Source organism: Schistocerca nitens, unplaced genomic scaffold (assembly GCF_023898315.1).
Source record: "Schistocerca nitens isolate TAMUIC-IGC-003100 unplaced genomic scaffold, iqSchNite1.1 HiC_scaffold_385, whole genome shotgun sequence".
Lineage (NCBI taxonomy): Eukaryota > Metazoa > Arthropoda > Insecta > Orthoptera > Acrididae > Schistocerca > Schistocerca nitens.
Genome location: NW_026045919.1, coordinates 365,040 through 377,870, shown reverse-complemented (window position 1 = coordinate 377,870; position 12,831 = coordinate 365,040). Strand labels below are relative to the sequence as shown.

Genomic DNA, 12,831 nt, shown 5'->3' with positions numbered 1-12,831 from the left:
TTCTTTTTAAGAATCGCAATTCAATCATTCGAGTGCGGCAAAAGCAGTGGTGCAGCGTTTCTTTTCTTATGATCTCGCAGCTGCTTGGAAGTATGTCCATCGTTTAAGACGACAGAAAAGTAGCGTCAGCGGTGCGTCAGTGGGAAGTCGGTGAAGTCGCCATTGGAGCCATAAGCCAGCAATTACGACATGCGAATCACTCGGACACCACGCAGCTGTACGATAATGCTCGTGCGTGGGCCCGCATAGCTCAGTCGGCAGAGCGGTAGGTTTTCAATCAAATGGTCCTGGGTTCAAGTCCCTGTCTGGGCGAAAATTATTACATTTTGGAAACGGCCAATGGAAACCTTACAGAAATGAGTGAGGCCACGCCGCTTTCTGCCATCAGATTGCTTCTAAAGATGGCAGTTTCCGTTGTCGGGAGACATTTCCGCCACCAGCAGTCGTGGCCGAGTGGTTAAGGCGTCTGACTTGAAATCAGATTCCCTCTGGGAGCGTAGGTTCGAGTCCTGCCGACTGCGAAAATTTTCTCGCTCTCACAAGATGAACGTTCAGTTGCGTCACTACTAAACACGTGGGTCACCAGCAATGTGCAGTGTTATTTGATCCATGGCGCAGCGTTACAGTCGCGCCCAGAAGCCGCAGCTCATCTCCCCGTCTCACAGCCGCCCACCAGGTGTTAGTACAAGTGTCGCCTCACTGGGCAGTGCAGACGTGTCCATTTTAGCTTGCAGACGATGACGTGTAGCCATTCATGAGCTAACGCAAGTCGAATGTTTTACCGCGTGTATCTGCTAGGTACTGCCTCTTATACGGTGGAGAGGCTCACTCCTCCTTGTGTCTCGTTCGCTGCACACGAGTTGCCCCTGGCATCGATATAGCACGGGTTTTCTAGCGCCAGCGTGGCGTCACGTGAATTCAGCGAAGTCAATATTACACGAATCGAGTCGACATGTTTGCTTTTAACGATGATGGAAGCAGAAGAAATGTGTGTGGAACTTCGCTGCATCGGATGCTCGCCTTTCAGCGTCCCTGTGTCTTATCAGACGAAGGTGACTGTGAAAGTGGCAACGAGACAGAGTTCACGAACACATGCAAACAGCAAACCTCAGCGTCAGCCGAAATAGCTCAGTTGGGAGAGCGTTAGACTGAAGATCTAAAGGTCCCTGGTTCGTTCCTGGGTTTCGGCACGTATTCATTTTGATGCGACGCCCATGGAATTGCTCTGCGTTTGCGATAATGCAACTACCGCTGACAACAAAAATGACTCTCTCCTGTAGCTGTTCTGGTTGCCTAGTGCATGCCATAAGAGGAACTCACTAGACAACTAACTCCCTTAGAAGCAAAAGAATCAAAAAAGTCCTACCGACTGCGTTTCCTTTTTCTGTCAGGTGGTGAAGAAGGTCTTCAACGGAACCGTGAAATGAGCGAAAACGTGGGAAACATTGCATTCGAAATTCTTGTGAATTTTCCAACTGGCCAGTGAGGGTCGACTAAACACGTAAATTCTCTGCTCCAACGTATGAGCCGTAACAACTGCTGTAATTTGTTGTTGTATCGTGTGTCAGCAGTCTTCGATAGTGTGTTACGAGCTTAGCGCGATAAGTCTGTAGACAGCATTCAGGCGACGTTTTATTAGTAACTGCTCCATGCAGCGATTGCACAACAGTAAAGGACATGAGTGAATGTATCGTGGGGGGTTTCGCAGCCTCGTGCGAGCCCGGACAGCTCAGTCGGTGGAGCATAGGGCTTTTTAACCTAAGGGTCCAGGGTTCAAGTCCCTGTGTCGGCGGAAATTTTAATACTTTGGTAGCGATTCGTCTGGTAGCGGTGGAAACGCTACGGAAAATAATGCAGCTACGCCGTCTTCTGACACCACAGTGCTTGAAACGTTAGCAGTTGCATGTGTCGGCAGAACCCGCGCTAGCGGCAGTCGTGGCCGAGTGGTTAAGGCGTCTGACTCGAAATCAGATTCTCTCTGGGAGCGTAGGTTCGAGTCCTACCGGCTGCGTGCGATTTTGTGTAAAGAGGAGCAAAAATTTTCGCACACACGTGACATGCGTGGGCGAATGCGGGTGCAAACCAGTGACGCCATTCTCAACAAGACGAAAATTTCCGTTTAAGAATACTGAGTTTCGCGACGACCGCTTCTTACTGTGGTTATCGGTTGACCTCGCACTGACGCTGGGACTGCAGAAAGCCGTCGCTGAGATCGTGAGTACACAGATGTGCTTGAAAGTGTTGGACAGAGCGAACATTCATTTCTTTTTAAGAATCGCAATTCAATCATTCGAGTGCGGCAAAAGCAGTGGTGCAGCGTTTCTTTTCTTATGATCTCGCAGCTGCTTGGAAGTATGTCCATCGTTTAAGACGACAGAAAAGTAGCGTCAGCGGTGCGTCAGTGGGAAGTCGGTGAAGTCGCCATTGGAGCCATAAGCCAGCAATTACGACATGCGAATCACTCGGACACCACGCAGCTGTACGATAATGCTCGTGCGTGGGCCCGCATAGCTCAGTCGGCAGAGCGGTAGGTTTTCAATCAAATGGTCCTGGGTTCAAGTCCCTGTCTGGGCGAAAATTATTACATTTTGGAAACGGCCAATGGAAACCTTACAGAAATGAGTGAGGCCACGCCGCTTTCTGCCATCAGATTGCTTCTAAAGATGGCAGTTTCCGTTGTCGGGAGACATTTCCGCCACCAGCAGTCGTGGCCGAGTGGTTAAGGCGTCTGACTTGAAATCAGATTCCCTCTGGGAGCGTAGGTTCGAGTCCTGCCGACTGCGAAAATTTTCTCGCTCTCACAAGATGAACGTTCAGTTGCGTCACTACTAAACACGTGGGTCACCAGCAATGTGCAGTGTTATTTGATCCATGGCGCAGCGTTACAGTCGCGCCCAGAAGCCGCAGCTCATCTCCCCGTCTCACAGCCGCCCACCAGGTGTTAGTACAAGTGTCGCCTCACTGGGCAGTGCAGACGTGTCCATTTTAGCTTGCAGACGATGACGTGTAGCCATTCATGAGCTAACGCAAGTCGAATGTTTTACCGCGTGTATCTGCTAGGTACTGCCTCTTATACGGTGGAGAGGCTCACTCCTCCTTGTGTCTCGTTCGCTGCACACGAGTTGCCCCTGGCATCGATATAGCACGGGTTTTCTAGCGCCAGCGTGGCGTCACGTGAATTCAGCGAAGTCAATATTACACGAATCGAGTCGACATGTTTGCTTTTAACGATGATGGAAGCAGAAGAAATGTGTGTGGAACTTCGCTGCATCGGATGCTCGCCTTTCAGCGTCCCTGTGTCTTATCAGACGAAGGTGACTGTGAAAGTGGCAACGAGACAGAGTTCACGAACACATGCAAACAGCAAACCTCAGCGTCAGCCGAAATAGCTCAGTTGGGAGAGCGTTAGACTGAAGATCTAAAGGTCCCTGGTTCGTTCCTGGGTTTCGGCACGTATTCATTTTGATGCGACGCCCATGGAATTGCTCTGCGTTTGCGATAATGCAACTACCGCTGACAACAAAAATGACTCTCTCCTGTAGCTGTTCTGGTTGCCTAGTGCATGCCATAAGAGGAACTCACTAGACAACTAACTCCCTTAGAAGCAAAAGAATCAAAAAAGTCCTACCGACTGCGTTTCCTTTTTCTGTCAGGTGGTGAAGAAGGTCTTCAACGGAACCGTGAAATGAGCGAAAACGTGGGAAACATTGCATTCGAAATTCTTGTGAATTTTCCAACTGGCCAGTGAGGGTCGACTAAACACGTAAATTCTCTGCTCCAACGTATGAGCCGTAACAACTGCTGTAATTTGTTGTTGTATCGTGTGTCAGCAGTCTTCGATAGTGTGTTACGAGCTTAGCGCGATAAGTCTGTAGACAGCATTCAGGCGACGTTTTATTAGTAACTGCTCCATGCAGCGATTGCACAACAGTAAAGGACATGAGTGAATGTATCGTGGGGGGTTTCGCAGCCTCGTGCGAGCCCGGACAGCTCAGTCGGTGGAGCATAGGGCTTTTTAACCTAAGGGTCCAGGGTTCAAGTCCCTGTGTCGGCGGAAATTTTAATACTTTGGTAGCGATTCGTCTGGTAGCGGTGGAAACGCTACGGAAAATAATGCAGCTACGCCGTCTTCTGACACCACAGTGCTTGAAACGTTAGCAGTTGCATGTGTCGGCAGAACCCGCGCTAGCGGCAGTCGTGGCCGAGTGGTTAAGGCGTCTGACTCGAAATCAGATTCTCTCTGGGAGCGTAGGTTCGAGTCCTACCGGCTGCGTGCGATTTTGTGTAAAGAGGAGCAAAAATTTTCGCACACACGTGACATGCGTGGGCGAATGCGGGTGCAAACCAGTGACGCCATTCTCAACAAGACGAAAATTTCCGTTTAAGAATACTGAGTTTCGCGACGACCGCTTCTTACTGTGGTTATCGGTTGACCTCGCACTGACGCTGGGACTGCAGAAAGCCGTCGCTGAGATCGTGAGTACACAGATGTGCTTGAAAGTGTTGGACAGAGCGAACATTCATTTCTTTTTAAGAATCGCAATTCAATCATTCGAGTGCGGCAAAAGCAGTGGTGCAGCGTTTCTTTTCTTATGATCTCGCAGCTGCTTGGAAGTATGTCCATCGTTTAAGACGACAGAAAAGTAGCGTCAGCGGTGCGTCAGTGGGAAGTCGGTGAAGTCGCCATTGGAGCCATAAGCCAGCAATTACGACATGCGAATCACTCGGACACCACGCAGCTGTACGATAATGCTCGTGCGTGGGCCCGCATAGCTCAGTCGGCAGAGCGGTAGGTTCTCAATCAAATGGTCCTGGGTTCAAGTCCCTGTCTGGGCGAAAATTATTACATTTTGGAAACGGCCAATGGAAACCTTACAGAAATGAGTGAGGCCACGCCGCTTTCTGCCATCAGATTGCTTCTAAAGATGGCAGTTTCCGTTGTCGGGAGACATTTCCGCCACCAGCAGTCGTGGCCTACATTCTGGCTCTAGCTGCCGACGCGTACGGACGTGCCATCGTTTGCTGCGTGTAGTCAGTGCTTCGCCAGTGTTTACATTTGCGTTTCGGTGTCCTAGCTTTTTGTGATTTTCTTCGTGTGTAAATTGTGTTTCTTCTGCCTACTGTGTTCTGTTGGTGTGTTTTCTACCGACGATCGTTTATCGTTTGTGGAGTTTTCGGTAATTACCGGACTCTCCCCTTGATTGCTGCATACCATGGCTACAACTGTGAGGAAGAATACGCTGGTTTTTGCCTTCGCCAAGGAAACACGACGTGTTCAGCCGACTGCTCTGGAAATTCATGATTGGCTTGATCAGGTACTTGGCATTAATTCTGATATGGTGCATACCACTCAGCTAGATACTGACAACTACTGTGTTTTCGTAAAATTTGTGAGCCCCCTTTTGGTAGATAAGATTATTGGAAAATTCGGGTATCATGTAGAATTTTTGCATAGAGACGGCACTACAAGTAAAGTGGCTATCAGGAGAGCTGATGCTCTTTATAGATCTGTGCGAGTGTTAAATTTACCTATCGAGATAGATAATGAGAAAATCAAGGTTGCACTGTCTCAATATGGTGAGGTTAAGGATATAGTTAACGAACGTTGGTCGAAGCAATTTAAAATTCAGAGCTTCAATGGTATTCGTTCGGTAGAGATGGAAGTAAAGACGAATATCCCATCTCATATAACTGTTGACGGGCATAAAGCCCACGTGATTTATACTGGTCAAACCCCTACGTGCCATATATGCAATGAATCGGGTCATTTAAGGCAGGACTGTCCCCGTCGTGTTTTTGTACTAAAAACAAATTTAGTCCAACGCCGCAAGATGACCTTGAGCGAAGTTTTGGCAACTGATAATACAGCCAAACAGGGTGAGGGTTCGGATCCTGTGCCTAGTTCTGGAAATATTGCTGTTGACGGTAGTGATTTTCCACCCCTGGTAACACGCTTCAATCGTGATTCCTCTGCCCGGGAGTTGGACGTTCTAAACAAGAAACGGCCACTTGAACATACAGATGATCATTCCGATGACGAAACCTCCCGACAATCTCCTGCTGTACGTAAACAGAAACCTAGCGATGACAATCTGCCTGTGCCCCAAGACGAAATGCAAGTGGATTTAATCACAGTTCATGATACATCTCGCTCATTGCCAGAAAATGAAACGGCAGCTGCCGACAGCGAGAAAGTAGAAGTCCCCCAGGCAGTGACAACTTGCCCATCTGTAAACAGCGATAATCAGCTGTTTACAGACGGGAAGTTCGCGGAAGCGGTAGAACAACAACACCGCGACACCGCGACAGCACAGCAACCGGCACCAGAGTGTAAACAAAAGGAAGTGTTTACTCCTGAACCGGAACATAAGCAAACACCGTCGCAAGCATCACAACAACCGAAGGTAGCATGTAAACAGCAGGCTGGGTATACAAACACGATCTCTCGAGACACTGTTGCTGAAGCGGCCGCGTCGAGTGTTGCCACAACAAAATCAGGTCAGGGCTCTCAGGGCGTCCACCGCCGTCCTCTAAAACCACAACCGAATCTTACTGTTTCTCGCATCCACGTCAAACAAAAAGCCGAAAAGTCAGATGTAAAATTGCAGAAAAATATACGATATGACATTGTCCGAGAGGGTGCTCCAGATGAGCCTCCTGATACACTCAATGTCGAACAGCCCCTCAGTCATAAGATAAGGGATGACAATGGAAGACAAGCTAACGTTTAGCAACCGTGTTACGAGGAATAATGCAGAATTCTAAGCGACTGTAGTTCTAAACGGATTCAGCATACCAAAAATACAACAGTTTTTGACCAAGTTTGTAGGTGGCCAATAGCCAGTTACAGATGCAAGCATACTATATCACAACGCTCAATATAAATAAAATTCGAACCCCGTTAAAGCTAGCTGCTCTAAAGGAATTTTTGTATGACTCTGGAACCGATATCGCGTTGCTACAGGAGGTTGTAACGACGTCACTTGTAATACCAGGATACACCGCCATTGTTAACGTATCTTGTGAAACTCATACAGGAACAGCGTTTCTGCTTCGGGAAGGAATTCCCGTCTCTCAAGTAGAGCTTTTGGAATCTGGAAGGGCAATTAGTGTAAACGTTTTAGGTACCACATTGATTAACTTATATGCGCCCTCAGGAAATAGTAATAGACAGGACAGGGCAGCATTTTATAAAGAGGAAATTATATATTTATTACGTCGAAACCCAAACAGTTTTATAGTGGGCGGTGATTTTAATTGTGTGTTAAATCGTAAAGATCAACAACCACATTTTAACGGTTCATTGGAACTTAAACGCCTAGTAACCGAATTAAAACTTAAGGACGCATGGGAACTAAAATATCCAACGACTGTTGAATATACGTATATAACACAGACTTCGCGCAGTAGAATAGATAGAATTTATGTTTCCCAAAACTTAGAAAGATGTCTACTTAATTCAGAAATCGTACCTGTATATTTTAGTGACCACTGCAGTATGAAGGCGTGCATTAATTTAGCTCCACAGCCGATTCAGATTTTTAGGAACCAGTGGCATCTAAATGTCTCTCTCTTAAAAGAGCAAGATTTGGCAGACGCAGTATCGGAAGCGTGGACCTTATGTCTGCGATCGATCGACAGGCACCCCACGGTATTAGACTGGTGGGTTAAGGTTGCAAAACCAAGACTGCGAAAAGTGTGTATCAGATACAGCAGAGAAAGAGCGCGGGAGTTAAAAAACAGCATGGAATTTTATTACAGATTGTTGCGGGACCTCTATGAGCAGGCAAACGTGTCAACCATTAGATTACAAGATATCAAACACACCAAAGCGAAATTACTCGCCTTTAAAAGACAACAGATGGAGGGCTTAAAACTGAAATCAAAGGCGCAGTCGGTGGTAGATGATGAAACAACATCTTTATATCATCTGCTTCGGCATGCAAAGAATAGGCGACGCACAGTTATTAGTGAAATTAAAACATCCAATGGGACAACACTAACGTCTCAGAAGGATATTCTAAATGCAGTATACCAATACTACCATGCATTATATTCTTCCAGCCCACCTCACGAGGGGTCTCTGCGAGAGGTTCTCAGTGTTTTATCCCCACAATTGACGAGTTCTGAAAACGACGAAATCCTTTCTGAAGTCGGTAACGAAGAGGTTCGTGAGATAATAACCATGTCCCCGTTAAATAAATCTGCTGGACCCGACGGACTGCCTGTAGAATTTTACTTAAAATTCTGGTTTTTAATTGGTGACACTTTTACATGCATTGTCAATGAGATTTTTAACGAGCAGACGGTACCTGACGATTTTAAAGATAGCAAAATTATACTTATACCGAAAAACAAAGGGACGAAAAGTTTAAACAATTACCGCCCTATTTCACTTTTAAATTCTGACTACAAAATAGTATGCAGGATTTTAAAAAAGAGGCTTACCCCTCTGACCGACAAATTAATTAGTCACCATCAGTCATGTGCAGCAAATAGAAGTATTTTTAATACAATTTCTGAATATAGAGACATCATCGCCTTAGCATCAGTTTCCAATATCAAATGTGCTCTACTCTTTATAGATTTTAATAAGGCTTTCGACTCGGTGAATCACCGTTTCCTGTTTGAGGTACTGACAAAAATGGGATTCGTCCACAAAACTGTTAATGTTATAAAAAACATTGCTACTGGTCTGCACGCTAAATTAGCCGTCAACTGTCAGCTGACGCGGCAAATTCAAATAAACCGCGGCATCCCACAGGGAAGTCCCTTATCTATGTTTTTGTTTGTTGTGTCGTTAGAGCCCTTTTTACGAAGTGTTCATGAAAGGTTAAAGGGCATAACTATAACTGGCAGGAAAACTGTAGTGAGAGCCTATGCGGACGATGTTGGTGTCGTCATAAGAGGGCAAGATGATGCAATTCGACTAGGGGCCATTCTTCAAAACTACTGCCGCGCATCGGGTGCGACAAAGAACGAAAATAAAAGTACAATCCTGGGACTGCGGGGTCTTGAACGGATACCCATCGATTGGGCGAAGTCCGTTACCACCCATAAAACACTGGGGACGATCCTGACGGCATGTCCAATGAGGATGACAGCCCTCAACTGGAAAGAGGTTTCCACAAAGATTGAAGGGGGACTCATTGAGAACTCACAACGACTTATGAACCAGGTTCAGAGGGTCAAGTTCATTAACTTATGCATCCTCTCAAAGGCATTCTATATGGCACAAGTTTTTCCCTTGCCGAAGTTGATAGCTAAAAAAATAATGTCGAGAGTTGCAAATTTCTTATGGAAGGGGGAAATCTTCAGGGTTAACCTAAAAACTGCGACATTACATCCTAGAAATGGAGGCCTCGGACTGGTGGACATCCGCAATAAAGCTTCTGCGCTTTTCATAAAAAGGTCTTTAAACATCTTTCACGCTAACCCAGACAGTATTACTACACAATTGTTTCAATGTGTCCAACCAGAAAGCCTTCAGCCACCGGCAGACGTACAAAAGATTAACCCCCGACTGCGATACGTTAGGATCTTGTACACAGAATTGAGCTATGTTAACGAGAAACTCAGAACTTCACTGCACATTACAGCCCGAGATATCATGAGAGAAAGACAACAATATGAAGGCCAAAATAAAATAGCCACGAAGTATATGAATTACAACTGGGGTGCAATTTGGGAGAATATTAGTTTTAACGGGCTCAATTCCCATGTGGTAACGGCATGGTACAAAGCCGTCAATGAAATTGTCAGCACCAACGAACGGCTTTATAACATTGGGAAAGCTGACACCCCCTTATGTCAGACATGTCAACTGGTTGACACCGTGATTCATAGATTCACGTGTGGTGGAAATTTCAACAATTGGATTTGGCTCAGGAAAAGTCTTGCACTACTGCAACGAACGTCACCCAATTCCATTACTCCTACGATGCTTTTCAGACCTGAAATTACGTATTACCCCAAAACCAAAAATAATGCAATACACTGGTTAATGGGACAGTTTGTCCATTATATTATCAATAACATAGGTGGTGCCGATGAAACGGAATTCAAACTTTTTATGACAATGGAGTACAGTAAAGTTAAGCAATATGCCGACCACAGGAAAATGTATGGAAACATGTTGATCATTTTATTCGAAAGAATGGGTGTTGGTTAAAAAGCACTGTCTAACACTAAAGTTACTATTTTAGGGATACTGAAGGAATGAAGTATGAGATCTACGTTCAAGATGAAGGAAATGCCGTTTCCTTTATCCATTTCTGTTACGTCTGTCCCACAATATGTGTCTCTTCAATACTTGCTGTATACTGCAGTAAACTGATATGTTTCCCACTCAAATGACTGTTGAATGATAACTCAAATAACGGCCTTCAATGAGATCTCCACCCCGACGTCGTACAATCAGTGCTCAGCACCATACTAAAACGAGCAGGCAAAGACCACACACGACTACAACCGCCTTTCTATAACATGTAAAATGTACTGAAGGAGCCATTCGGTGGGAGTTATGGTGGGGACATCGTGGCCAGGCCTCAAGTTCTTTGACCCCTGCCCTCTTTGTCCCCGTCATGCACCTACTGATATGCTTCCAAAAAGGAAAAAGTGGTTAAGGCGTCTGACTAAATAAAAAAAAAAAAAAAAAAAAAAAAAGTGGTTAAGGCGACTGACTTGAAATCAGATTCCCTCTGGGAGCGTAGGTTCGAGTCCTGCCGACTGCGAAAATTTTCTCGCTCTCAGAAGAAGGACGTTCAGCTGCATCCTAGCGGTTGCGTCTCCACTAAACACGTGGATCGCCAGCAATGTGCAGGGTGCAGCGCTACAGTCGCGCCCAGAAGCCGCAGCTCATCTCCTCGTCTCACAGCCGTCCACCAGGTGTCAGTGCAAGTGTCACCTCTCTGGGCAGTGCAGATGTGTCCATTTTAGCTTGCAGACGATGACGTGTAGCAATTTATGAGCTAGCGCAAGTCAAATGTTTTACCGTGTGTATCTGCTAGATGCTGCCTCTCACACGCTGGAGAGGCTCACTGCTTCTTGTGTCTCGTTCTTTGCACACGAGTTGCACGTGGCATCGATATAGCACAGGTTTTCTAGCGTCAGCGAAGTCAATATTACATGAATCGAGTCGAAGTGTTTGCTTGTTACGATGATGGAAGCAGAAGAAATGTGTGTGGTACTTCACTGCATCTGCTGCTCGCCTTTCAGCGTCCCTGTGTCTTATCAGATGAAGATGACTGTGAAATTGGCGACGGGGCAGAGGTCAACGAAGACGTGCAAAACAGAGACGTTCAACGTCAGCCGAAATAGCTCAGTTGGGAGAGCGTTAGACTGAAGATCTAAAGGTCCCTGGTTCGATCCCGGGTTTCGGCATGCATTCGTTTTGAAGCTGACGCCAATGGAATTGCTCTGAGTTTGTGATAATGTAACTACCGCCGAGAACAAAAATGACTCCCTCCTGTAGCTGTTCTGGTTGTCCAGTGCATGCCATAAGAGGAACACAGTAGGCAAATGCCTGGGAAGCAAGAAAATAAAAAAAAGTCCTACCTATTGCGTTCCCTTTTTTGTGTCAGGACGTGAAGAACGTCTCCAACGGAACCGTGAAATGAGCGAAAACGTGGGAAACATTGCATTCGAAATGCTTGTGAATTTTCCAGTTGCCCAGTGAGTGTCGACAGAACACGTAAATCCTCTGCTCCAACGTATGAGACGTAACGATTGCTGCAATTTGTTCTTGCGTCATGTGTCAGCATTCTTCGATAGTCTGTTACGAGCTTAGCACGATAAGTTTGTAGACAGCATCCAGGCGACGTTTTATTAGTTACAGCTCCATGCAGCGAGTGCACAACAGTAAAGGACATGAGTCAATGTGCAGTTGTGTATCGTGGAAGGTTTACAAACGTCTTGTGAGCCCGGATAGCTCAGTCGGTAGAGCATTAGGCTTTTAACCTAAGGGTCCAGGGTTCAAGTCCCTGTCCGGGCGGAAATTTTAATACTTTGGTAGTGATTCGTCTAGTAGAGGTGGAAACACTACGGAAAAGAATGCAACTACGCCGTTTCCTGACACCACAGTGCTTTAAACGGTAGCAGTTGCATGTGTCGGCAGAACTCGCGCTACCGGCAGTCGTGGCCGAGTGGTTAAGGCGTCTGACTCGAAATCAGATTCCCTCTGGGAGCGTAGGTTCGAGTCCTACCGGCTGCGTGCGATTTTGCGTAAAGAGCAGCAAATATTTTCACACACGTGAACGCGGATGCAAACCAATGACGCCACTCTCAACAAGACGAAAATTTAAGAATACTGAGTTTCGCAACGGCCGCTGCTTCCTGTGGCTACCGGTTCACCTCGCACTGACGCTGGGACTGCAGAAAGCCGTCGCAGGCCCACGAGTGCGCTCCCGTCATTTTCTCGCGCCGACGCCGAGTTTGTGAGTACACAGATGTGCTTGGAAGTGTTGGACAGAGCGAACATTCATTTCTTTTTAAGAATCGAAATTCAGTCATTCGAGTGCGGCAAAAGCAATGGTGCAGCGTTTCTTTTGTTAAGATCTCGCAGCTACTTGCAAGTATGTCCACCGCTTAAGACGACAGAAAAGCAGCGTCAGCGGTGCGTCAGTGGGAAGTCGGTGAAGTCGCCATTGGAGCCATAAGCCAGTAATTACGACATGTGAATCACTCGCACACCACGCAGCTGTACGGTAGCTCAGTCGGTAGAGCGTTAGGTTTTCAACCAAAGGGTGTTGGGTTGAAGCCCCTGTCTGGGCGAAAATTAATACACTTTCGTAACGGCTAATGTGCTGGCAATGGAAACACTAGAGAAAAGAG

General features: G+C 46.4%; 9 non-coding genes across 9 annotated transcripts; all 9 read left to right on the top strand.

Annotated features, from left to right (window-relative positions):
- Positions 1-439: 439 nt before the first annotated feature.
- Trnas-uga (transfer RNA serine (anticodon UGA)) lies at positions 440-521 on the top strand. The gene has a single exon. It is a non-coding gene; the product is annotated as a tRNA-Ser (tRNA).
- A 596-nt stretch (positions 522-1,117) lies between these two features.
- On the top strand, positions 1,118-1,190 carry Trnaf-gaa (transfer RNA phenylalanine (anticodon GAA)). Its single transcript has one exon. It is a non-coding gene; the product is annotated as a tRNA-Phe (tRNA).
- A 739-nt stretch (positions 1,191-1,929) lies between these two features.
- Positions 1,930-2,011, top strand: Trnas-cga (transfer RNA serine (anticodon CGA)). Its single transcript has one exon. It is a non-coding gene; the product is annotated as a tRNA-Ser (tRNA).
- Positions 2,012-2,701: 690 nt separating this feature from the next.
- Trnas-uga (transfer RNA serine (anticodon UGA)) lies at positions 2,702-2,783 on the top strand. The gene has a single exon. It is a non-coding gene; the product is annotated as a tRNA-Ser (tRNA).
- A 596-nt stretch (positions 2,784-3,379) lies between these two features.
- Positions 3,380-3,452, top strand: Trnaf-gaa (transfer RNA phenylalanine (anticodon GAA)). Its single transcript has one exon. It is a non-coding gene; the product is annotated as a tRNA-Phe (tRNA).
- Positions 3,453-4,191: 739 nt separating this feature from the next.
- Positions 4,192-4,273, top strand: Trnas-cga (transfer RNA serine (anticodon CGA)). The gene has a single exon. It is a non-coding gene; the product is annotated as a tRNA-Ser (tRNA).
- A 7,036-nt stretch (positions 4,274-11,309) lies between these two features.
- On the top strand, positions 11,310-11,382 carry Trnaf-gaa (transfer RNA phenylalanine (anticodon GAA)). Its single transcript has one exon. It is a non-coding gene; the product is annotated as a tRNA-Phe (tRNA).
- A 537-nt stretch (positions 11,383-11,919) lies between these two features.
- On the top strand, positions 11,920-11,992 carry Trnak-uuu (transfer RNA lysine (anticodon UUU)). Its single transcript has one exon. It is a non-coding gene; the product is annotated as a tRNA-Lys (tRNA).
- A 137-nt stretch (positions 11,993-12,129) lies between these two features.
- Trnas-cga (transfer RNA serine (anticodon CGA)) lies at positions 12,130-12,211 on the top strand. Its single transcript has one exon. It is a non-coding gene; the product is annotated as a tRNA-Ser (tRNA).
- The last annotated feature ends 620 nt before the right edge of the window (positions 12,212-12,831 follow it).